This window comes from Arvicanthis niloticus, chromosome 1 (assembly GCF_011762505.2).
Source record: "Arvicanthis niloticus isolate mArvNil1 chromosome 1, mArvNil1.pat.X, whole genome shotgun sequence".
Classification (NCBI taxonomy): domain Eukaryota; kingdom Metazoa; phylum Chordata; class Mammalia; order Rodentia; family Muridae; genus Arvicanthis; species Arvicanthis niloticus.
This window is the reverse complement of record NC_047658.1, coordinates 31,138,669-31,162,479: the sequence shown is the minus strand read 5'-3', so window position 1 is coordinate 31,162,479 and position 23,811 is coordinate 31,138,669. Positions and strand designations below refer to the sequence as shown.

At 39.8% G+C, this 23,811-nt stretch overlaps 1 long non-coding RNA gene and 4 other non-coding genes across 5 annotated transcripts; all 5 read left to right on the top strand.

The window, feature by feature from the left end:
• Window positions 1-1,792: 1,792 nt before the first annotated feature.
• Window positions 1,793-1,886, top strand: LOC117700623 (small nucleolar RNA SNORD116). The gene has a single exon (XR_004605527.1). It is a non-coding gene; the product is annotated as a small nucleolar RNA SNORD116 (small nucleolar RNA).
• Window positions 1,887-3,739: 1,853 nt separating this feature from the next.
• On the top strand, window positions 3,740-3,833 carry LOC117700615 (small nucleolar RNA SNORD116). Its single transcript, XR_004605524.1, has one exon. It is a non-coding gene; the product is annotated as a small nucleolar RNA SNORD116 (small nucleolar RNA).
• A 1,452-nt stretch (window positions 3,834-5,285) lies between these two features.
• LOC117718889 (uncharacterized) lies at window positions 5,286-22,071 on the top strand. Its single transcript, XR_004608115.2, has 5 exons — window positions 5,286-5,436; window positions 15,634-15,729; window positions 16,267-16,448; window positions 18,356-18,471; window positions 20,216-22,071. It is a non-coding gene; the product is annotated as an uncharacterized LOC117718889 (long non-coding RNA).
• Window positions 5,692-5,785, top strand: LOC117700609 (small nucleolar RNA SNORD116). Its single transcript, XR_004605520.1, has one exon. It is a non-coding gene; the product is annotated as a small nucleolar RNA SNORD116 (small nucleolar RNA).
• On the top strand, window positions 8,893-8,986 carry LOC117701217 (small nucleolar RNA SNORD116). The gene has a single exon (XR_004605654.1). It is a non-coding gene; the product is annotated as a small nucleolar RNA SNORD116 (small nucleolar RNA).
• Window positions 22,072-23,811: the final 1,740 nt, after the last annotated feature.

Sequence of the window (23,811 nt, the reverse complement as noted above, 5' to 3'; positions counted from 1 at the left end):
CCTGTGCTTTGCCTACTCTGACAGAAACCATGGCCTAGAACAAAGCAGCCCCCTTTGCTCTAGTGGCATCTTCAGTGGCTGTTGAGGAATGGCTTGGCAGAGACTGAGTAGAAAGTCCTGCCAGCTCCAAGGTGTGGCCTGCAGCCCAAGTGCAGAGTAGACTGTGAGGCAGAAGTAGGATGAGCAGTGGCACCAAAGCCACTGGGTTGTACACTGGAATGCATGCAAGTGTGTTCAGGCTACCCAGATGCTTTGACATGAACAACCCTGCTGTGTTGCTCCACAGAGTGACTATGGATAGCTGGATGCAGGTCCAATGTGGCCAGATGCCTTAGCATGTCTCAGGGACTGTATGACAGTAATGTAATCAGGTGGTTACCAAGAAGACTCTGTGTCTCATGCAGCAAGCTGGATTCCTGGGACAGTGGCTTGGAAAGAGAACAGAGTTTGATAGGGGAAGGGAAAGGCCAAAGTCTGAGATAGAGTTGGGGAAAAACAGACATAGAGAAGAGAGAGAGAGAGAGAGAGAGAGAGAGAGAGAGAGAGAGAGAGAGAGAGAGAGAGAGAGAGAGAGATTGAGAGAGAGAGAGAGAGAAAGAGAGAGAGGGAGAGGAGGGAGATAGTGGAAGAGGGAGAAGGAGAGAGAAAGACAGAGAAACAAAGGTAGAGACAGAGAGAAAGTTAGAGAAGAAGAAGAAAGAGACTGAGAGACAGAGATCCCAATACAGAGAGACAAAACAAATCTGGTGGTGCTTATGTACAAAGTAAGCCTCCTACTCCTATGCTGGTTATCAGAACCTTAAGAGGAGGTCAAATTCTGTCTCATGCTAGGACCCTGTAGTATGGAAGCATGTAGCTTTGTAGCCATGGTGGAAGATGCTCAAGTGGTGTGCAGAGATACTTAGAGACACAGGGTTTTGCTGGTGATGTTGGCCAGAGCTTCCACCTCATTCTCCTTTGCATTAGGCAAGAGGACCTGAGATTGTTCTTATCTGTTTTATTTTTGTTCTGCCATATTTGATTGAGAAGTACCCTCATTCTTTTGGCAAGGTTGTGCTGGGCGCTGGTGGAGAAGGTTGATGTGTTGGAGCTCCTGGCATGTGCTGTGTCCCTCTAGAGCAGCTCAGATATCATCCTGAAGGCCATGGAGTTAGGGGAGTGCCCAGGAAGCACTTGATAGCAAAGGGCATGTTTTGTCTCCAGGCAAGGCTTGAGAGGAAAAGCATCCCTGATGTGGAAGGGCAGGGCCCAGAGGTTGGCAAGAGCAGGAGTGTTGAGGGCGCCTGTGTGGTCTGACCATGCCAAAAGAAACAGCAAGCCCATCATCCATCCTGGTTTGCATGGGTCCCAGTGTAATGGTGGCATGTGCTCTCTGCTGTCTTCCCAGGGTCGCATACATTGTCCAGCATGGGCCATGGGTGTCTTCCTTGAGGGGAAATGGCCCCACCACATAGGATGCGGTTTGACAGTGGCTGAATGAAGCTCCAGTGACCTGGTTTGGTCTTCCTGAAAGTCCTGAGAGCGCCAGAGGTCAAAGGTAAGGAACTCAGAAATGGCCCGAGGACTCAAGGTGCTCAGGTCTTGGTGGAGCTGGGAGGAGCTGCCATCCCTGCATCCTGTCCATTCGGGACATGCAGCAGGCTCAGGGCCTCCTGGTGCTCCCAGGTTTGGGGCTTAGGCCCATTCTTCCCTGGTAATGGATGGGCAATATCTTGCAATTCCTTGCTCTCCCCAAAGCCTGAGCACTCCAGACTACCCAGATCCTCTCTGTGCATGGCACTCCATCGTGCTTGGATCTATGATGATTCCCAGTCAAACATTCCTTGGAAAATCTGAACAAAATGAGTGAAAACTCACTACCGCTTCTGTCATCGGGACTGAGGTCCGGCACCTTGGGTCACCCAGGTCCTCTGGGCGTCAGACACAGGCTTGCCAAGCACTCTATTGGCCTTGCCTTCCTCAGGCTCTAGCCAGAACCTCTACAGATGGGCCTGTGCTTTGCCTCCTCTGACAGAAACCATGGCCTAGAACAAAGCAGCCCCCTTTGCTCTAGTGGCATCTTCAGTGGTTGTTGAGGAATGGCTTGGCAGAGACTGAGTAGAAAGTCCTGCCAGCTCCAAGGTGTGGCCTGCAGCCCAAGTGCAGAGTAGACTGTGAGGCAGAAGTAGGATGAGCAGTGGCACCAAAGCCACTGGGTTGTACACTGGAATGCATGCAAGTGTGTTCAGGCTACCCAGATGCTTTGACATGAACAACCCTGCTGTGTTGCTCCACAGAGTGACTATGGAAAGCTGGCTGCAGGTCCAATGTGGCCAGATGCCTTAGCATGTCTCAGGGACTGTATGACAGTAATGTAATCAGGTGGTTACCAAGAAGACTCTGTGTCTCATGCAGCAAGCTGGATTCCTGGGCCAGTGGCTTGGAAAGAGAACAGAGTTTGATAGGGGAAGGGAAAGGCCAAAGTCTGAGATAGAGTTGGGGAAAAACAGACATAGAGAGAGAGACAGAGAGAGAGAGAGAGAGAGAGAGAGAGAGAGAGAGAGAGAGAGAGAGAGAGAGGAGGGAGATAGTGGAAGAGGGAGAAGGAGAGAGAAAGAGAGAGAAACAAAGGTAGAGACAGAGAGAAATTTAGAGAAGAAGAAGAAAGAGACTGAGAGACAGAGATCCCGATACAGAGAGACAAAACAAATCTGGTGGTGCTTATGGACAAAGTAAGCCTACTACTCCTATGCTGGTTATCAGAACCTTCAGAGGAGGTCAAATTCTGTCTCATGCTAGGACCCTGTAGTATGGAAGCATGTAGCTTTGTAGCCATGGTGGAAGATGCTCAAGTGGTGTGCAGAGATACTTAGAGACACAGGGTTTTGCTGGTGATGTTGGCCAGAGATTCCACCTCATTCTCCTTTGCATTAGGCAAGAGGACCTGAGATTGTTCTTATCCGTTTTATTTTTGTTCTGCCATATTTGATTGAGAAGTACCCTCATTCTTTTGGCAAGGTTGTGCTGGGCGCTGGTGGAGAAGGTTGATGTGTTGGAGCTCCTGGCATGTGCTGTGTCCCTCTAGAGCAGCTCAGATATCATCCTGAAGGCCATGGAGTTAGGGGAGTGCCCAGGAAGCACTTGATAGCAAAGGGCATGTTTTGTCTCCAGGCAAGGCTTGAGAGGAAAAGCATCCCTGATGTGGAAGGGCAGGGCCCAGAGGTTGGCAAGAGCAGGAGTGTTGAGGGCGTCTGTGTGGTCTGACCATGCCAAAAGAAACAGCAAGCTCATCATCCAACCTGGTTTGCATGGGTCCCAGTGTAATGGCGGCATGTGCTCTCTGCTGTCTTCCCAGGGTCGCATACATTGTCCAGCATGGGCCATGGGTGTCTTCCTTGAGGGGAAATGGCCCCACCACATAGGATGCGGTTTGACAGTGGCTGAATGAAGCTCCAGTGACCTGGTTTGGTCTTCCTGAAAGTCCTGAGAGCGCCAGAGGTCAAAGGTAAGGAACTCAGAAATGGCCCGAGGACTCAAGGTGCTCAGGTCTTGGTGGAGCTGGGAGGAGCTGCCATCCCTGCATCCTGTCCATTCGGGACATGCAGCAGGCTCAGGGCCTCCTGGTGCTCCCAGGTTTGGGGCTTAGGCCCATTCTTCCCTGGTAATGGATGGGCAATATCTTGCAATTCCTTGCTCTCCCCAAAGCCTGAGCACTCCAGACTACCCAGATCCTCTCTGTGCATGGCACTCCATCGTGCTTGGATCTATGATGATTCCCAGTCAAACATTCCTTGGAAAATCTGAACAAAATGAGTGAAAACTCACTACCGCTTCTGTCATCGGGACTGAGGTCCGGCACCTTGGGTCACCCAGGTCCTCTGGGCGTCAGACACAGGCTTGCCAAGCACTCTATTGGCCTTGCCTTCCTCAGGCTCTAGCCAGACTCTCTACAGATGGGCCTGTGCTTTGCCTACTCTGACAGAAACCATGGCCTAGAACAAAGCAGCCCCCTTTGCTCTAGTGGCATCTTCAGTGGCTGTTGAGGAATGGCTTGGCAGAGACTGAGTAGAAAGTCCTGCCAGCTCCAAGGTGTGGCCTGCAGCCCAAGTGCAGAGTAGACTGTGAGGCAGAAGTAGGATGAGCAGTGGCACCAAAGCCACTGGGTTGTACACTGGAATGCATGCAAGTGTGTTCAGGCTACCCAGATGCTTTGACATGAACAACCCTGCTGTGTTGCTCCACAGAGTGACTATGGAAAGCTGGCTGCAGGTCCAATGTGGCCAGATGCCTTAGCATGTCTCAGGGACTGTATGACAGTAATGTAATCAGGTGGTTACCAAGAAGACTCTGTGTCTCATGCAGCAAGCTGGATTCCTGGGCCAGTGGCTTGGAAAGAGAACAGAGTTTGATAGGGGAAGGGAAAGGCCAAAGTCTGAGATAGAGTTGGGGAAAAACAGACATAGAGAAGAGAGAGACAGAGAGACAGAGAGAGAGAGAGAGAGAGAGAGAGAGAGAGAGAGAGAGAGAGAGAGGAGGGAGATAGTGGAAGAGGGAGAAGGAGAGAGAAAGAGAGAGAAACAAAGGTAGAGACAGAGAGAAAGTTAGAGAAGAAGAAGAAGGAGACTGAGAGACAGAGATCCCTATAGAGAGAGACAAAACAAATCTGGTGGTGCTTATGGACAAAGTAAGCCTGCTACTCCTATGCTGGTTATCAGAACCTTAAGAGGAGGTCAAATTCTGTCTCATGCTAGGATCCTGTAGTATGGAAGCATGTAGCTTTGTAGCCATGGTGGAAGATGCTCAAGTGGTGTGCAGAGATACTTAGAGACACAGGGTTTTGCTGGTGATGTTGGCCAGAGCTTCCACCTCATTCTCCTTTGCATTAGGCAAGAGGACCTTAGATTGTTCTTATCTGTTTTATTTTTGTTCTGCCATATTTGATTGAGAAGTACCCTCATTCTTTTGGCAAGGTTGTGCTGGGCGCTGGTGGAGAAGGTTGATGTGTTGGAGCTCCTGGCATGTGCTGTGTCCCTCTAGAGCAGCTCAGATATCATCCTGAAGGCCATGGAGTTAGGGGAGTGCCCAGGAAGCACTTGATAGCAAAGGGCATGTTTTGTCTCCAGGCAAGGCTTGAGAGGAAAAGCATCCCTGATGTGGAAGGGCAGGGCCCAGAGGTTGGCAAGAGCAGGAGTGTTGAGGGCGCCTGTGTGGTCTGACCATGCCAAAAGAAACAGCAAGCCCAACATCCATCCTGGTTTGCATGGGTCCCAGTGTAATGGTGGCATGTGCTCTCTGCTGTCTTCCCAGGGTCGCATACATTGTCCAGCATGGGCCATGGGTGTCTTCCTTGAGGGGAAATGGCCCCACCACATAGGATGCGGTTTGACAGTGGCTGAATGAAGCTCCAGTGACCTGGTTTGGTCTTCCTGAAAGTCCTGAGAGCGCCAGAAGTCAAAGGTAAGGAACTCAGAAATGGCCCGAGGACTCAAGGTGCTCAGGTCTTGGTGGAGCTGGGAGGAGCTGCCATCCCTGCACCCTGTCCATTCGGGACATGCAGCAGGCTCAGGGCCTCCTGGTGCTCCCAGGTTTGGGGCTTAGGCCCATTCTTCCCTGGTAATGGATGGGCAATATCTTGCAATTCCTTGCTCTCCCCAAAGCCTGAGCACTCCAGACTACCCAGATCCTCTCTGTGCATGGCACTCCATCGTGCTTGGATCTATGATGATTCCCAGTCAAACATTCCTTGGAAAATCTGAACAAAATGAGTGAAAACTCACTACCGCTTCTGTCATCGGGACTGAGGTCCGGCACCTTGGGTCACCCAGGTCCTCTGGGCTTCAGACACAGGCTTGCCAAGCACTCTATTGGCCTTGCCTTCCTCAGGCTCTAGCCAGACTCTCTACAGATGGGCCTGTGCTTTGCCTACTCTGACAGAAACCATGGCCTAGAACAAAGCAGCCCCCTTTGCTCTAGTGGCATCTTCAGTGGTTGTTGAGGAATGGCTTGGCAGAGACTGAGTAGAAAGTCCTGCCAGCTCCAAGGTGTGGCCTGCAGCCCAAGTGCAGAGTAGACTGTGAGGCAGAAGTAGGATGAGCAGTGGCACCAAAGCCACTGGGTTGTACACTGGAATGCATGCAAGTGTGTTCAGCCTACTCAGATGCTTTGACATGAACAACCCTGCTGTGTTGCTCCACAGAGTGACTATGGAAAGCTGGCTGCAGGTCCAATGTGGCCAGATGCCTTAGCATGTCTCAGGGACTGTATGACAGTAATGTAATCAGGTGGTTACCAAGAAGACTCTGTGTCTCATGCAGCAAGCTGGATTCCTGGGCCAGTGGCTTGGAAAGAGAACAGAGTTTGATAGGGGAAGGGAAAGGCCAAAGTCTGAGATAGAGTTGGGGAAAAACAGACATAGAGAAGAGAGAGACAGAGAGAGAGAAAGAGAGAGAGAGAGAGAGAGAGAGAGAGAGAGAGAGAGAGAGAGAGAGAGGCGGGAGATAGTGGAAGAGGGAGAAGGAGAGAGAAAGAGAGAGAAACAAAGGTAGAGACAGAGAGAAAGTTAGAGAAGAAGAAGAAAGAGACTGAGAGACAGAGATCCCGATACAGAGAGACAAAACAAATCTGGTGGTGCTTATGGACAAAGTAAGCCTGCTACTCCTATGCTGGTTATCAGAACCTTAAGAGGAGGTCAAATTCTGTCTCATTCTAGGACCCTGTAGTATTGAAGCATGTAGCTTTGGAGCCATGGTAGAAGCTATTCAAGTGGTGTGCTGAGATACTTAGAGACACAGGGTTTTGCTGGTGATGTTGGCCAGAGCTTCCACCTCATTCTCCTTTGCATTAGGCAAGAGGACCTGAGAAGAACCATCATCATTTTGGGAAGTTTGGGCTGGGCACTGGTGGAGCACATTGATATGTTGGAGCTCCTGGCATCTGCTGTGTCCCTCTAGAGCAGCTCAGATATCATCCTGAAGGCCATGGAATTAGGGGAGTGCCCAAGAAGCACTTGAGATCAAAGAGCATGTTTTGTCTCCTGCAAAGCCATGAGTGGAAAAGCATCCCCGATCTGCAAGGGCAGAGTCCAGAGATTGGCAAGAGCATGAGTGTTGAGGGCATCTGTATTGTCTGACCATGCCAAAATAAACACCAAGCCCATCATCCATCTTGGTTTGCATGGGTCCCAGTGTAATGGTGGCATGTGCTCTCTGCTGTTTTCCCAGGGTTGCATACATTGTCCAGCATGGTCCATGGGTGACTTACCTGTGGGAAAATGGCCCCACCACATAGAATGCAGTTTAACAATGGTTGACCAAAGCACCAGTGAGCTTGTTTGATCTTCATAAATTCCTGAGAACACCAGAGGTTAATGCAATGCCTGAAAGTTTGTTCAGGCTACCCAGATGCTTTGGCGTGAACAACCCTGTGGTGTTGCTCCACAGACTGGCTACGGAAAGGTGGCTGCAGATTCAATGTGGCCAGATATCTTAGCATGTCTCAGGAAGTGTGTGACAGTAATGTGATAAGTTGGTTACTAAGAAGAATCTGTGTCTTGTTCAGCCTGAAGAATTCCTGGGGTACTTGGTTGGGAAAAGAACAGAATATGGTAGAGGAAGGTACAGGCAACAGTCTGAGATAGAGTTGAGGAAAAAGACCGACCAAAAGAAGAGAGAGAGAGAGAGGGAGAGAGAGAGAGAGAGAGAGAGAGAGAGAGAGAGAGAGAGAGAGAGAGAGAGAGAGAGAGAGGAGGGAGGTAGTGGAAGAGGGAGAAGGAGAGAGAAAGAGAGAGAAACAAAGGTAGAGACAGAGAGGAAGGCAGAAAAAAAGAGAGTATCCGAGAACCAGAGACCCCAATACAGAGAGACAAAGCAAATCTGGTGGTGCTTAGGGTCCAAGTAAGCCTGCTACTCATATGCTGGTTATCAGAACCTTTAGAGGAGGTCAAATTCTGTTTCATGCTTTGACCCTGTAGTATGGAAGCATGTAGCTTTGTGCCATGGTGGAAGATGCTCAAGTGGTGTGCAGGGATACATACAGAGGCAGGCTTTTGCTGGTGATGTTGTCCATAGCTTACTCCTCATTCTCCCTTGCGTTAGCCAAGAGGACCTTAAATTTTCCTTATTGTTTTTGTTCTTGTTGTTGTATGGTGCATTGAAAATTACCCTCACTCTTTTGGCAAGTTTGTCCTGGGTGTTGGTGGAACATGTTGACATTTTGGAGCTCCTGGAATGTGCTGTGTCCCTCTAGAGCAGCTCAGATATCATCCTGAAGGTCATGGAGTTAAGCAAATGCCCAGGATACACTTGATAGCAAAGGGCATGTTTTGTCTCCAGCCAAGCCTTGAGTGGAAAAGAATTCCCGATCTAGAAGGGCAGGGCCCAGAAGTCGGCAAGAACAGGAGAGTTGAGGGCACCTGTGTGGTCCGACCATGCCAAAATAAACACCAAGCTCAACATCTATTCTTGTTTCAATGGGTCTCTGAAATGGCTGTGTGTGCTCTTTGCTGTATTCTCAGGGTCACATTCATTGTCCAGCATGGGTCGTGGGTGGCTTTGTGTGGAAATGGCCACACAACATTGTATGAGGTTATTCAGTGGCTTACTGTGATTCCAGTGAATTGGTTTGGTGTTCCGGAATCTTCTTAGAGTGCCAGTGGTCAAAGGTAAGGAACTCAGGAATGGCCCAAGGACTCAAGGTGCTCAGGTCTTGTTGGAACTTGGAGGAGCTGCCATTTGTGTTTCCTGTCCATTCAGGACATGCAGCATGTTTATGGCCTCTTGGTACTCCCAGGTTTGGAACTTAGGCCCATTCTCTCTGGTAATGGATGAGTAATGTCTTACAATTCCTTGTTCTCCCCAAAACCTGATCACTCCAGTCTACCCAGTTCTGCTTTGTACAAGGCACTCCATTGTGCTGGGATCTCTGATGATTCCCAATCAAACATTCTTTGGAAAATCTGAACAAAGTGAGTGAAAACTCATTACTGCTACTCTCATAGGGACTGAGGTCTGGCACCTTTGGTCACCCAGGTCCTCTCAGTGTCATACACAGGTTGGCCAACCACTCTGTTTGCCTTACATTCCTTAGGTTCCAGCCAGAGTTTGTACAGATGGGCCTGTGCTATGTATACTCTGCCAGCAACTATGGCTTAGAAAAAGTAGCCAGTTTTGTCTAGTGAGATTCTTTTTTGGTTGTTGAGAAATTTCTTGACAGGGACAGCGTAGGTAGTCAGCTTGCTCCAAAGGTGTGACCCATAGCCCAAGTGCACTGTAGACTTTGAAGCAGAGGTAAGATGATTTGTGGCACCAAAGCTTGGGACAGCAAAATAGAATGTTTTTGTGGCCCAAGCTACCCCACATTTGAGGGCCAAAAATGTTGAGAGCCACTCTAGCCCACATTTGGGGGCCAAAATGTCTTGAACCATTTTGTCAACGTTGGAACTCCCACTGCCAAAAGCCTTGGGGACTAACATGTTAGCCCACACTGCCCCAAGCAGCTCTGGTCTGCGGGTCAGGGTTCAGCAAGAGAGAGATTGAGGAAGGACTGGAGGAATGGTAATGGTAATGCTGCTTTAGCCCAAATGTAATCCCCATGTCCCTGGAGGCAAGGGCCCAAAAATTCCTGTGGGAAGCATCTGAACTCCCATCTCTGGTTTCAGCACCTTATAAGTAGTGGAAATGAGGTCCCGTTCTGCACTTTCTGGAGTTGTTCTAATAAGTTCTAAAATGGATTTTCCTGGTTTGGCCACAGCTTCATGGCCCCATAAGCTGTTGGCTGTGAATTCTTGAGGGCCTCGGGCTGGCCCCAAAACTCGTTTCCTGTCAAGGGACGGCCTTGATTATCTGTTTTAGACTTGCACTCCTTTGACAAATGATAACCTTTCTTACACTATGGACAAATTTCCATTGTGCAAACTGATTGATTGCTGGCACATTTTCTCTTGGGACATTTATTTTTAAAATGACCTGAATCTCCACATTTAAAACATCTTTTTTCTTTATGGTTTTGTGCAAGCATTTCATGTAGTTCCTTGAAAAGCAGCAGCCATAGCCAGACCCTGATTGTAAGAGGGCCCAATCTCAGCTCACAGATGAATGTATCCATGAAAATCTGTCTTTGCTTTGTAAGGCCTGATAACCACCCTGACAAGCTACATTAGCATTCTCATAAGCCAATTGTGTAACAAAAGGATTTCCTAACTGAGCATCCCTGAAAATTTTACCAGCTGCCTTTAGCAGCCTGTCTACAAAGTCCTGAAATAAGTCATCAGGACCTTGCTTGATGCTGGATAAACTCCCACTAAGATCCCCTTTAGTAGGTAATTGATTCCAAGTTCATGGAGCAGCCATTGCAATCTGTGCATACACACCTGCAGGCAGCTCAACCTTCATATTGACCCTCACCTAGAAGCATGTTTAGGTCCCAGTCTGGATTACCTGCCTGAGCATTCATCATGGAAGTTTACTTACTAGTTTCATGCCTTTCTGAGCTCCAAAGCAAGTAATATCCTCCTGACAAAGTAGCCTTACATAAAGTTTTCCAATCTTGGGGTGTTAAATTTGATTCTACCACAGTATCCAATAAAGCTTGTGTAAAGACCGTAGGCTCATATTGAGAAACTGAAAATTTCAATTCTTTTATCACTTTAAACTCCAATGCCTGATATTGTCTAGTTCTTCTGTTCTGCTGATCAATTACATCAACTACAGGAAATGCTAACACATCAGATGTATCTTGCCCATACCTATGGGCTTGATTCACAGCTCTTTCTAACAGTGATTGACATATCTCAGAATCATCACTCCTTTTCGCACCTGACTGACACTTTAACTCCTGTAGCTTGTTAGTCAATTTCTGCAGGTTAATTTCCATCTCTAATTTATATACCTTCATGTCCATCTGGGCAGCTTCTGCTGCATCAAGGACCATAGGTGGAACAGAAGGTGCATATGGCGGGGGGGGGGGGGCAATCCTGGTGATGTTTGGAAGCCCTTTCCTTTAAATCAGCTTCTTCCTCTAGATCTGATTCATCATCTGAATCTCCAATTTCTTTTTTCTGAGCTGTAGGAGATTTATTAGGTCTACACTTCTCTGATTTAGAGTTGAGAGTGCCCTTTCTTGTAGAAGGGCTCTCTAATAGGCATTCTTGGAATTCTTCAAGCTGTGACTGGGCAGTGTCTAACACCTCCAAGGTCTCTTTATCTATTTGATTATCAATAGCATCTTTTACAAGCTCCCAAAGGCAGAGGGTGTTAGGATCTGCCTTGGTGGTTCTTAAAACTTGTCCAACTGTTTTCTAGGTTTTCTTATTCAAAGTTCCTTCTTGTGGGAACCATGGACAGTATGAATTTATTTCTGCCAAAATTTTTTCTAACATACTATTTGAAAACTCAGCTCCTCCTGCCTGGAGCAACTCTTGTAAGCTGCAGGCAAATGCCCATTTGGAATTCTCCAGGCCCATAATTCATTGTCAACTCCTAGGTAAAATCAACTCTGGGCCAATGCCTATCTCACCTAGACCCTATCCCTGACAAACATACTTCCTGCAAACACGGCCTTCAACAAATAACCATAACTAGCACTAGTATCAAAATCATTTGCTACTTACCAAGTGCACAGGATACTCTTCTTCTTGTTCCATTTTCCATATAGCTCTACATAAGACAACGTCAACTTACATGTTTTTTTCTCATGTATTCTCTGTTAGCTACATTTGGGTGTGTGTCAGTCTTTCTTCAAACTAAATTAAAAAATAAAATGTTAATTTCAATGGTGGTTTCCTCATTAGGGCTTCGCCATCTTTTCCTAATTTCTTTTTTTGTTATTTCTCATAAATTACGTTTGTTTCCTCTCCCTCTATTCATCCTAGTTCCACCCCAACTTTACCTCACACCCTAAATCTCTCTTTCAGGAAAGAGCAGGTCTTCCAGAGATACCTACTGAACACAGAGACTTCACAAGTTTTAATAAGATTAGGCAGAATCATTTATATCAAGGCTGTATAAGGCAATACAATCAGAGAAAATGTGTCCCAAGAAGAGGCAAAAAAATCAAAATCAGAGATATGGCTCATTCCCACTGTTAGGAGTCCCACAAGGATACCAAGCTATACAATCATAACAAATATACAGAGGAACTACCTCAGATCTATATAGGCTCTGTATTTGTCACTTTAGGTTTTGTTCCCCATTGGAGAACTGTGTAGTTGATTCTGTGGGCTCTGATCTAAAAGTGTCCTTGACCCCTCTGGCTCTGACAGTTCTTTGTTCCCTCTTCTACTGGTTCCTAGAGCTCTGCCTAGTGATTCAAATTTTAAAAATATATTTGTACTAAACATTTTGACAACCAGGGTTATCAGTTTCTCAGCACAATTTTTTGATATAGAGTAATTTTTTCCCTGCTTATATAAAAAAGTTTCACTAAAGTGATGTACATTATTAGTAACTAAATCAATAATTTGATGAAAACTAATATATACATACATACATACATACATACAGACACACATACATATAAACTAAAGAAAATAAAGGTCATGACTGCTCCTAGGTGTGGTAGAGGAAATAGTTAATTATAGTTAAAAGGTAGAAAATAGATAGAAACATGAAAAGAGATGTCTGGGAGACTCCAGAGTCAACATGACCAGAATGAACTGGGCCATGTGCACAAACATGGCTGTGGAAGAGAAAAGAGAGGAACCAGGTATAGCATTTGCTAGACCAAAGGTAGAAAAGGATGGGTAATCAAAATATCTGGATTATATAAGAAATAGTTCCTATCGAAAAGGCAGCACAGGCTCTGATCTGGAAATTTCAGGATAGAGGGTGTAGAATCCCAGCCATACACAGAAACTAGAAGGGACTAAAGAATCCTGGGAGAACCTGGTAGCCAGATTAGCTTTGATATGTTAAATAAGCACCTCTGCCATTTTTTCAGGTTTCAAACTTATTGCTAATAAAAATCAAAGCAGTAGGTAAAAATATCCTAAAAATTTATATGAAACCAAAACAGGACACAAACCTACTTTACCTTGATCTATATGAAAGAAAAAAAGTAGAACAGTCATGTATTGCTAATCTTATCAACCCAGAATAGCACCACTATTACAGTTTTTGTGGCAAAATTGAAACTAGCGTTCTTAAACACTGTTTATGTACTTAAACATAGGCACTACATAGGTCCATACTCAGTATTGTCAGAGAATACCCAGGAAATATGTAAGTTAATTGCTTATAAAATCAAAACCACAAGGCCACATACTTTCCAACTTCATCCAATTGGGGATAAGTATATATTCTAATGTGTTTCCTGCCTATATACTTTCTGACTAGGTGTGTTCAAGTATATCCTGTGCAGTCGGGGCACCCAACCTTGTTTATTGAAATGAAAACACTTGGCTACTTATCTTACATGAACAGTCCCAGTATCCCAGGAAGTTATCTGTCCTTGGGCAAATAGGACAAAAATTTTCATATAGATGCCTTAAAGTAGTTTAAATTTAAGATAAAAATTTAGCCCTTGAAATATTTTGAATTAAAAATTTCTACAAAGAAATTTAATATCCTAAGTGCAGCAATAGCTACAAATGTCACAACAATGTATAAAAGAATTCTTTATTTTACTTTCCAAGAATATATGATAGAAAATCTGTTGAGAAAGTGGATATGCATATACAGTACAGTGAAGTCATACAGTTATTTCTTACTATATGTGAAAATAAACTCAACAAAATAAACTTTAAATGTAATCTTGAACTTGTAAAATTTCTTGAAGAAAACCACAGGAAAATGTAACTTTGTGAACATGGACAAAAATAGAACAACAAATGATATACAAATAGCATAATCGAAATCTGACAAGCTGTTTCATAGTGTCATAAATAATGTTGAGAGTGAAATAAAAGTTTATAGAATAAAAACATGTATAAACTACATATCTGATAAAGTATGAATATCTAAATATGTAAGATATTCAACTAATGAAAAATAACCTGATTTTTAAATAAAAAGGACCCAGATAAATATAAATTCAGTAAGTAGATGAATAGTTGTGAAACTAATTATTACCAAGACAGTATAAACAAAACTTTAGCTAAATACCACTTTATATATGATTGAATGGCTATTATAAAATTGATAAAAGATAAGAAATTTTGTTGCTGCACATGTTGACAATGTAAGAGTATTTAAGGAAGATGCTGAACAATAGAAGACAGAAGGAGAGGGTCATCTGACCTTACGTGAGACCATGTTTTTACACCAAGGGACATCATGTCACTCACATGAGTGGATGGTCAAAATTTTTGTAGCCGGAAAACACCAGGAAGTAAGGAATGTTTATATGCATTTACACAATGGGGATTTATATTAATATACTCATTATGAAAAGCAGTATGGGATCATTGTAAAATGTTAAACTATATCTACCACATATTCAGCAAGTTCAGTTTTCATGATACTTTTACAGCCAATGAAATTAGTATGGGGAAGATTTACTGAAGACTTGTGTTAACATCAGCCTCATTCACAGTTCCCATATAGAGTCCATCAAACTGTCATTAAACTTGAATAGCTAATTAGTATAGGTATTAATCCCATCCACTAGGGTTTTATTTTGTTATGATTATTTGCCTCTATTATTTAAATTTTTCATTATATAACATCATATGCACAGTTATAATTTTTTACTGTTTCATTTATTTTAAAAGATATCAATAATGGCTTGTAATATGACTTAAAAATATTTATCTAATAAACACAATATTTAATATAAGGGAGGTTGTTACCTATTGAATGTGTTTTTATTCTATTTATGAACTTTTGGGGGGCCTATTTCTAGTCATAATTTGTCTCAGGCTTATGACTGTTTAGTGGATGGTATATTGTTTCCTTATTAATATTGTATTTCAGGTAATTCAGATACCATTCATTTGACAAAAATTAGCCATAGTAAATATTCGAAGAAGCAGTATCTAGTGAGGGATTCATATATTTGACTACTTGGTCTTCACCTTGATGGTGCTGTTTGGGGAGGATATAGAACATTTGATGTGGATTCCTGCTTTAGGTGGGATTTGAGAATTTGCAAACTTTCCATTCATCCACTGTGATTTCTATAAATTATGTTTGGAGATGAGGATATGATCTCTCAGATACTTGCTCCAAGTGCCTAATAACATGTCTTACCTATTGTCTCCTGAACCACAAGCCAAAATAAACTTCTTATTCTTTATGTTGGTTTTGGCCATGATATTTTATCACAGTAACAGAAGTTTAACTAATATAGTCATATACAATCTTCATGTCTAACATGCTTTATGTTTTATAACAAACATTCATAGAATGCACTTTTTAGTAGCAGTCAAAGTATCAGAGCTCTTTCAGTGCTGTTTGTTTAGTTCTTCCATCTTGTGTTCCTATGGTGCTATGTGCGATACCAAATAGTTATTGATGATTGGGAAACCTGGTCCCTCTAAATAGAAGAGAAACACAAGCACAAAGAAATGAAGAGAACTTCAACTATGTAACATAGCAAATGGCTTCAACTAATATATTAGGGTATGCTCCAGATTATGTCAACAATATTGAGAGTCCTAGGCAATTAGAACAATAAATGTAAGTGATATACATCTTTCCTCATTCTTTCTTTATTATGCAGCTCAACAGAAATTCATCACTTAGAACTATGGAGAAATGATAAAGAACATACTAAGGATAGCTGCAAATTTCAAGGCTCAATGAAAATCAGCAAAAGGTATGCAGCCTGTCTGAAAATACTGATTTTTTTCAGAATACTTCAATACTTCTTTAATGATGAATGTTGCCTGTACAAGGCAGGTATGGGGCTGGCCATAAAGTATATAACATGGCCATTTGTCTCCAGATATGTTAGTATCAAGATCACATTTATAAATATAATTACTAACTTTGTGGACTGACAAAAATAAATCTCCTTGGAGTTTTAGCAATACTATTGTGTTAAATTTTGATTTAAAACATGTTCATTCTCAACTTCCATAAGACCTCTTTTGTTTCTGATCAAATCTGGGAAAATAGTTGCTGACATTTCTCGCTAGAACCATCTTCTTTTTTTCTGAGAAAGAACACAATGATAAACTCTAGAGGTAACTCTCACTCTTTGTAACAGTTTCCTCATGTTAATCTTATTACTGCATTAAGTATTCAGGGATGTACTTGCTACTGCTTATCCTTTGCTAATTCAGATACTGTAGCTATTACTGATATGATAAATTCAACAAAGCTGCAATTTCCTTCTTTTCTGTAATTTTAGGATATTTCATTCTTCCTGAAGATACTTTATATGGTAACTTTGCATGAAGACTGATGCAGATGTTCTTTCTCACTGTTATGATTTACAAAAGCTTGGCTCTCTGAGATGTAGGTTGCCTGAACAATTCCGAGACCTCAGAAGGATGGCTAGAGAACATCTTTATAATAGACAGTTGAGTCATGGTAAGAGGGATCAGTCTCTTCTCTTCTAGCCACACATCCATATTTTATTCTGTGTATACTTTGCCTGAAAGCTGTGAATACTTTGTGTAGAATGTCATGTAGCATAGTCTTTTGTATCCTCTACAAATTGGAAGCTTGTCAAGCTCACGAAACTTCAATATCATGGTCAATATTTAGATAATTTTTATTTATTGTTCTATAATAGTTTTTTTGTAATTGTAGCCACATCCCATTAATGAATCATTTAAGACTTAAATTTTAATACACCTCGATTTGGTCATTATAAATACAGATATTGCTGTGTATTGTTGTCAATGGAATCTTTACTATTCTTTCAATGATTCCAATTAATTTACCTGCCACATCTTGTTAGAAAATATTTGATATGACGAGTTATATAGAAAAGAATACTAACTGTTGAAGAACATTGTAGATGTGTTAACATTGGAGGCACATATGAACCTTTCCATTCTGTAGGTAGCAAGGTAAAACACATGTTTCTATTTGTCTCATCTTTTTATATATTTATTCTGTTGCCATAAATTAGCAAGAAGAGCATACTAGGACTTATATGAAAGATTATTTTCTCAACACAAGAGATGAAATTAGGTCAAATACCAGGAATATATTTTGATATTATATCTTCATGGACAGATGAAAATTCTTAAGTTGATAAAAAATTTATTTTTAAGTAAATGAAATTATGTTATCCTTATAAGTATTACATAATAATCTTGGAAATATTGTCTGTGCTAGCCATAAAAAAAGTTAGGTCACTGATGTGTGAGAATGGCCTCCATGACTGATTGTTCCTGTTCAGTAGGTTTCAAATCAATGTGCTCTACAGTGATTAGTTGATAGCCCTTTTCAGAAGGTTCTTTAAAAACAAACAAAAACTATGATCAAAACCAAACCAAAATTTAAAAAATGCATCCTCCTGCATATGTGTATACACACACACACACAGAGACACACACACACACACACAAAGTCAGTGATTTCTATAATGTATAATGTTGAAAATTCTAGACAAATGATTGTGAAATCAATTCTGTAAAAAGGGATGACTGGCACATTAAGTAAAATATAGATGGAGAGTCCAGGCACTCTGTGCATTTTCTACATTCACAGACAAATTTAGCAGATATTTCACTTTAAATCTACACAGGAGAACTATAATATGTTGTACTTCTGGCAGTTTGATGGCTATATGGGCAATAACCTACATATTTAAGTAAAGAGTCTGGGGATATATATGAGTTGATAGCACTTGTACTTAAGTATTTGGTTGCATCCAGATGACATAAAACCCTAATCCAGGTTTAGATGGATGTGGTTAGCTATGGAGAATTGTTCCTTTGTTGTCATAATGGGTATTCATACTTTGGGAAGTTCTAATGACTCAATTTTTCTGTATAAGAGAAACAGATCTACATTCATTCATTATTTGTATGAGCTACGGAATGATATTGTAATTACATTTAATCACTTATTTTTAAGGTTAGTTTTTGTGATATCAACTACATACATATTTCTCATTACATAGTTTTAAATAATTTTAATTGACCTTTAAATGTGTGAGAAAGTTATTGAGTTACTTGCTGAATAACTTATTCTACTAAATAGTGAAAGATAAATGCTTTTAAGAAAGTTAGAAATAATTTTAGTGAGACTCAGGTGATCCACTGATCTTTGGGAGGGCTTAGGAGATAAAGAACTTAAAAACATGCACAAAAATAAATATGTAGAAATGAAAAGGGTATTTATGTCTTCAGTTGTTGGAGTAAGAAGCAGCTTTCAAAAAATAATCAAAATGAAAAACATACAGTTAAGTTTACATATTTCATCTACACTTTTCTGTGTCATTAGAAATGGTGTTTCCTTTTGTTTTTTTTTTTTCTATACAGAAAAATGATCTACTACAAAAATCTCTTCAAGTAATGCACACTAGCAGGATATACCTGAAAGACTACTCAGACCATGATCTCATCACCATATATTAACCAAAAGCTGTACTATAAAGGTATGCACATTAGTAACTTTCCTATTACTGGAATAAAACATTACCAAGAAAATTTATTAATAGATGAAAAGACTTATTTGGGCTTATTCTTCCAGCGAGTTACACTTCATTGTTGCAACATAAAAGCATGACAGTAGGAACATATAAAATCTCACAACTTAAGACACAAGTAGGAGACAGAAAGAACAATGGAAAGAACATGAATCATTTGAAACTACAATGGCTACTGAGAGTGTTACACATTCTCCAACATTGTCACTTCTAGTACTTTCCCAAGAGTTTACTATCTGGTGAACAAGTATTGACACTGAGGATACTATGGTGTCCATTCTTATTAAAGGCACACAATACAATCCCTGGCCCTTGTATAGTTTCATGGTCATATTATGATGAAAAATGCGTTCAGTTCAAGTTATAGGTTTTTCCCTAATATTTTATTCTTGACACCATTTAAAGGCCCAAGTCTCTTCTGAGTTTCAAGGCAATCTTTTATTTACAACCATCTATAAAATAAAAAAAGCATATTATATACATTGAACTCAGACTGTCATAAACAATACATTGCCACGAGAAAAGGGATAAATCAGAGCAAAATGAAGAAATAATGAAACAAAGCAAAACCAAAACCCAGTAGGGCAGATTCAAAATCCTATAACATCATGTCTAATGTTAGAAGTCTCAGATGTCCCTAAATATCCAGATTTCTTGCCTTCAACATGAGTTTCTCATGCTAGTTACATTACATGTATTCAGTTCTATTTGACAGATATCCCAAAGCTTTCAAATGTATAATACCTTGGTGTGCCCAACACAATTCAGGGTTCATTTTTGAAGCTTTCTGCGATTGTTTCTTAAGGCTTCTTTTCTGCTTGTGTCCTTCATGTAGGATTTTCCCTACCACATATTGCCTGGCCTCACAAGGTCTTCTTAACCAAATAGAAAAAAATCTACAATCTCTTTACTTGTTTATACTTTTTAGTTCTAAAACAATTACCAATAGGTGACATTTCCAAGTTTAAATGTCCACTTAGAAAGAAGCATGGACCTTTTGAATTACATTTGCATCCACTTTCATTTGTTGTTTATTCTTTAGTATCAGAAAATTGCTAAGCCTTTTTCTTTCACAAGTTAGAAATTAATTTGCTTGTTGTCATGTCCTAAGGGCATCTTTTATTTTCAGTCCATTTTGATTCAGCTTTCTCCTTGATTTTTTCATCAGTTTCAGCACAAATCTTGGCTCTAATGTTAAATTTCCTAGCACTTTTTTTCTCTTTCAACTTTATAGTTTCTAAAGTATTTTTTGCCAAATTTGCTCTTTTATATTTTATACTTCCATAAAAGTGATCAATAACAGCCACATGAGAGTATCGATATTGTTCTGTATTAAAAATCGTTCAGGAAAGTAGTCCATTATGTTTATTTCTTAGGACAAGTGCAGATGGCAGCCATATTCATTGTAACCATATCACAAGATTGTCTGTATCACAGATGTTAATAATGTTTCCCTCTAAAATTTCTTGAGGCAACCCTGTATAGTACACATATTTCTTAGTACTACTGCCTTATAATCTCTCTTTAGCATAGCATATTAAATTCTTCTTATAGCATTCTCCCACTGTAAAAAAATACTACTTGGTTCTTCACAGCAATACAACACTCCTTTTGTATAGTATAGTATTTTTCCTCCCTCTTCCTTGTTAGGAAATGTGTTCCTAGACTCTACCTTTTTTCTGTGTCCTGACAGATAATATCTACAGTGATGAGTTGGAATCACTACAGATGGTGCCATTTCTTCTACCAGAATCTTCACCAGAACAATCTTCATTATACATACTGATGTCTCTTTCCTGTATAGCAGCAGACACCACCTGCAGATAAGAAACGCTTACGTGAGAAATGCTCATTTTGGGATATCATCGATGAAACTATAATTTGGGCATGGTGACTGTTTCCCTTGCTGCCACTTGACTCAGTCCCAGGAGTTTAATAGATGAAATAATACTGTACAAGAAGCTCAAAATGGTGGAAGTAAATAGTGCTCCTATGAATATAGATATTAATGATTTTAAATATTAAAAAGAAAATCCATGATTAAGCAAACCTGAATGCATACTTATATGATTAATCCATAAATTATGTGCCTCCTTTTTTGAAGATTATCCATATGGTTTCTCTCTGTTAAGGGAAGGGTATAAATGCTTTTAAGCAATAAATATACAAGCATTAACACTACTGTCTGGTGGGGGGGACTTATACTATTATATGGCCATATTGTTATACAATTTGCTACTTTTGTTTGAGTCTTTTTGATGAGCTTTTACTATTTCAGTACTATATTCATATTTATGTCATTTGTTGAATGACTATATGACTGTTTCCTAAGTGAAATAGAATTAAACATTTTAAACATTGCTTATACATTGGCATTTACATAGGTGCCATTTTTTGTATGATGGACTTATATATATATATATTTATCTTTCTGCATTCATCTACTCTAACAGAGTAAATTTACCTAGAACTTAAATTATTGAAATTAAGTATATTAATACTTCAAGTTTTTAAAATTATGACTTTTTAAATGATATTCTTGAAGAGTTTCTCCTCAGAGCCAATTCTTCAAAATACTATTATGGCGAATTTTACAAATGACTGAAATCCTTTTCAGTGTATTAGCCCAAACTGTTGTTCTGAACTGTATTTATTTTATTTTGAGTTTGATCATTTTCATGTTTATTAGCCATGTGTATTATTTTAATTTTTTATTTATGTCAAAACTTGGGAGTATATTGAATATTTAGTCTATTTAAAGATCTTTTACTATTGGAAATACATAAGATTTTGAATTGTCAAACATTACATGTTTGTCACACTTTTAAACTTTGTTTTGTTATCAGAATATGTACTATTGTTACATGTCCAAGTATAACCATGTTTGCTTTTATGGCTTCTGAGTTTCATGTCATTTTTTTAAAAAAATATTCTGAGCCCATAAAGCGTTTCACCTATGTTAATCCTAATTATTTTGTGTTTTTAAAAGTCAAATTCTTATGTCATAAAAAGAATTTTATTTTGAAATCTTACAGTTGCCAAGTTATTTGCCATTACTTATAATTATTTGCCAATAATTACCCATCTCTCTGTAATATCATCCTGCACATGTGCTGTATTCTCATTCATGAATGGCTCCATTTTTGTTGTGTGAATATGTGTGTCTCTTGTGCTTTCTGTCTCATGTGTCTTCTTGTTGGCAGAAATTACAGTTTAGACTGTAATTTCATCAACCTTAATAAATTAATCTGGGAAAAACTTGTTTTAAATGATAATGTCTTCATCTATGTGGACAAGGTATGTCTCTTTTAATATATATTTAATTATTGTTGATATTTCCACTGTGATGTTGGGTTTTTCTCTCTTTTTTGGTTCTTTATTTTGGATTTGAAAGTTCTTTAGATTTTATTTTAGGGGCATGGTTTATGTGGCCATGTTTCTTCTTTTCATTGTTCATAGAATTTTCTACCAATTTTGCAAATACTGATTTTTCTCCTGATCTAATTGATAATGATTTTGGTTATGTTGATAAAAGTCCACAAACTGGTACTTTCAGAGCACTTAAGCAATTGTGGAAATATTAGCCACCCTTGATTTCAATCTCATTTACCACAATGCTTTGTGGGTATGGGTAGCACATTGCTACTTGTCTGTGTTTCCAAAAAGACCACCTTAAAGAGCTATGATCAAGCAAAGTTGAGTTTATTAAACTTACTGCAGCAAGGGAAAACACCACCATAACAGGGTTAGTGGTTGAAAGGCAAAATAATGAACTTTCTACCTGGGTTGCTGTGGTTTGAGGCACAAACAGAACAATGAATGGGCACAATTTAGCATGCAATACTTTAAGATGGATTGGTGTAGGATGCATTTCTAATGTGCTTCTTGATAATTAAAGTGCTATCTAAGTGAGTTGTTAGACTCAATAAGATGTTTGTGACAGAAGAGACATTTATCTGTATGTGCAAATAGAATTTATCACTTAATAGTTTTGTCTTGCTGAGCAGGACTCTACTAAGGATGTTAGGTCTTATTCCCAAAAGGTAAGTTATTTTTTTTATATGACTGGTTGTAGATTTAAATATAATAACTTTAACTTAGAGATATTTGATGTATTATGTTAGGAAGGTCTTCCTTCCATTTTTCATATTTTTTAAAGAATTTGAATTAAAGCCAGCTGGAAGGTGTAATTGCTATGCTTTTGCCAAATATGTGTATTATATTTTTAATAATTTTTATTGCTATAAAATATTTCATTTTCAATCATTAATAACCCTTTTATTTCATGCTTGGACATATTCTTCTTTATTTAATTCTCATTATTAACTGTAGATCTATAAGCATTTAAATTTGATTTGGATTTTTTTGGAGATTATATTCTTAAATGAAATCACTTTTCCATTTACTTTTTATATTGATCGTTCTTTGGAATTAAAATTTCTGATTATGTTTAAGTAATGTAGAGAATTTTCATTCTGTTCAGTGATCAATGTGTTGTGACCATGGTTAGTTGAGCACATAAGTGAACTCTTTGGTGGGTAATGGAATCTCTTTGCTTAGTCACATTACTAGTTATTGTTTGTTTTATATCCAATGTAATTATGCTTATACTTTTTCTCACAGAAGATTACAATGCACACAGATTTATTTATCACTATATTTGTACTGTGTATTTTCAAATGAGTAAGTTACAAATGTGGCTTTTTAGAATATCCCATTTTCTTCTCTCTTCTACAATGATAATTTCAGAATTTTTTCCAGTTTTAAAAAATGTTTCATATATATTTATATATTTTCCCTATGCACTTTTGTCTCTTTTCCCAATACATGCTTAAACATTTTAATCCATTTTTTTATTTGTTCTTGATAATAGATGATGTTCTCATACATCCTTTATGAAATAAATAACATGGCACATGAGACATAATGACAGTGAAGTTCTGTATACCAGGCCAAGAGCCTATGCTGTACCATTATTAATCTGCTGTGTGTTCTAAATGTTATCTTAAAAATATTTTAAATGAGTCGTTGGTTAAGTGATTTAGGTGTGTATTACTTGAGTTTAAATCATAAAATCCAAGATTAAAAAGTTGAAGGTGGTGATGTTTATTATTATACAGGTTTATACTCCCATTGCTAGTAATCAGAGACAGCGTGATTGCTCTGGTTCTCTGTCAGCCAGGCAAGTTTAATCAGGGACCTCCAGAAAAATGAGAGACCCTGTCTCAAAAGTAAACAATAACAATTTATAAACATTCTAAAGCAGATTATACATTGGAATGACACATA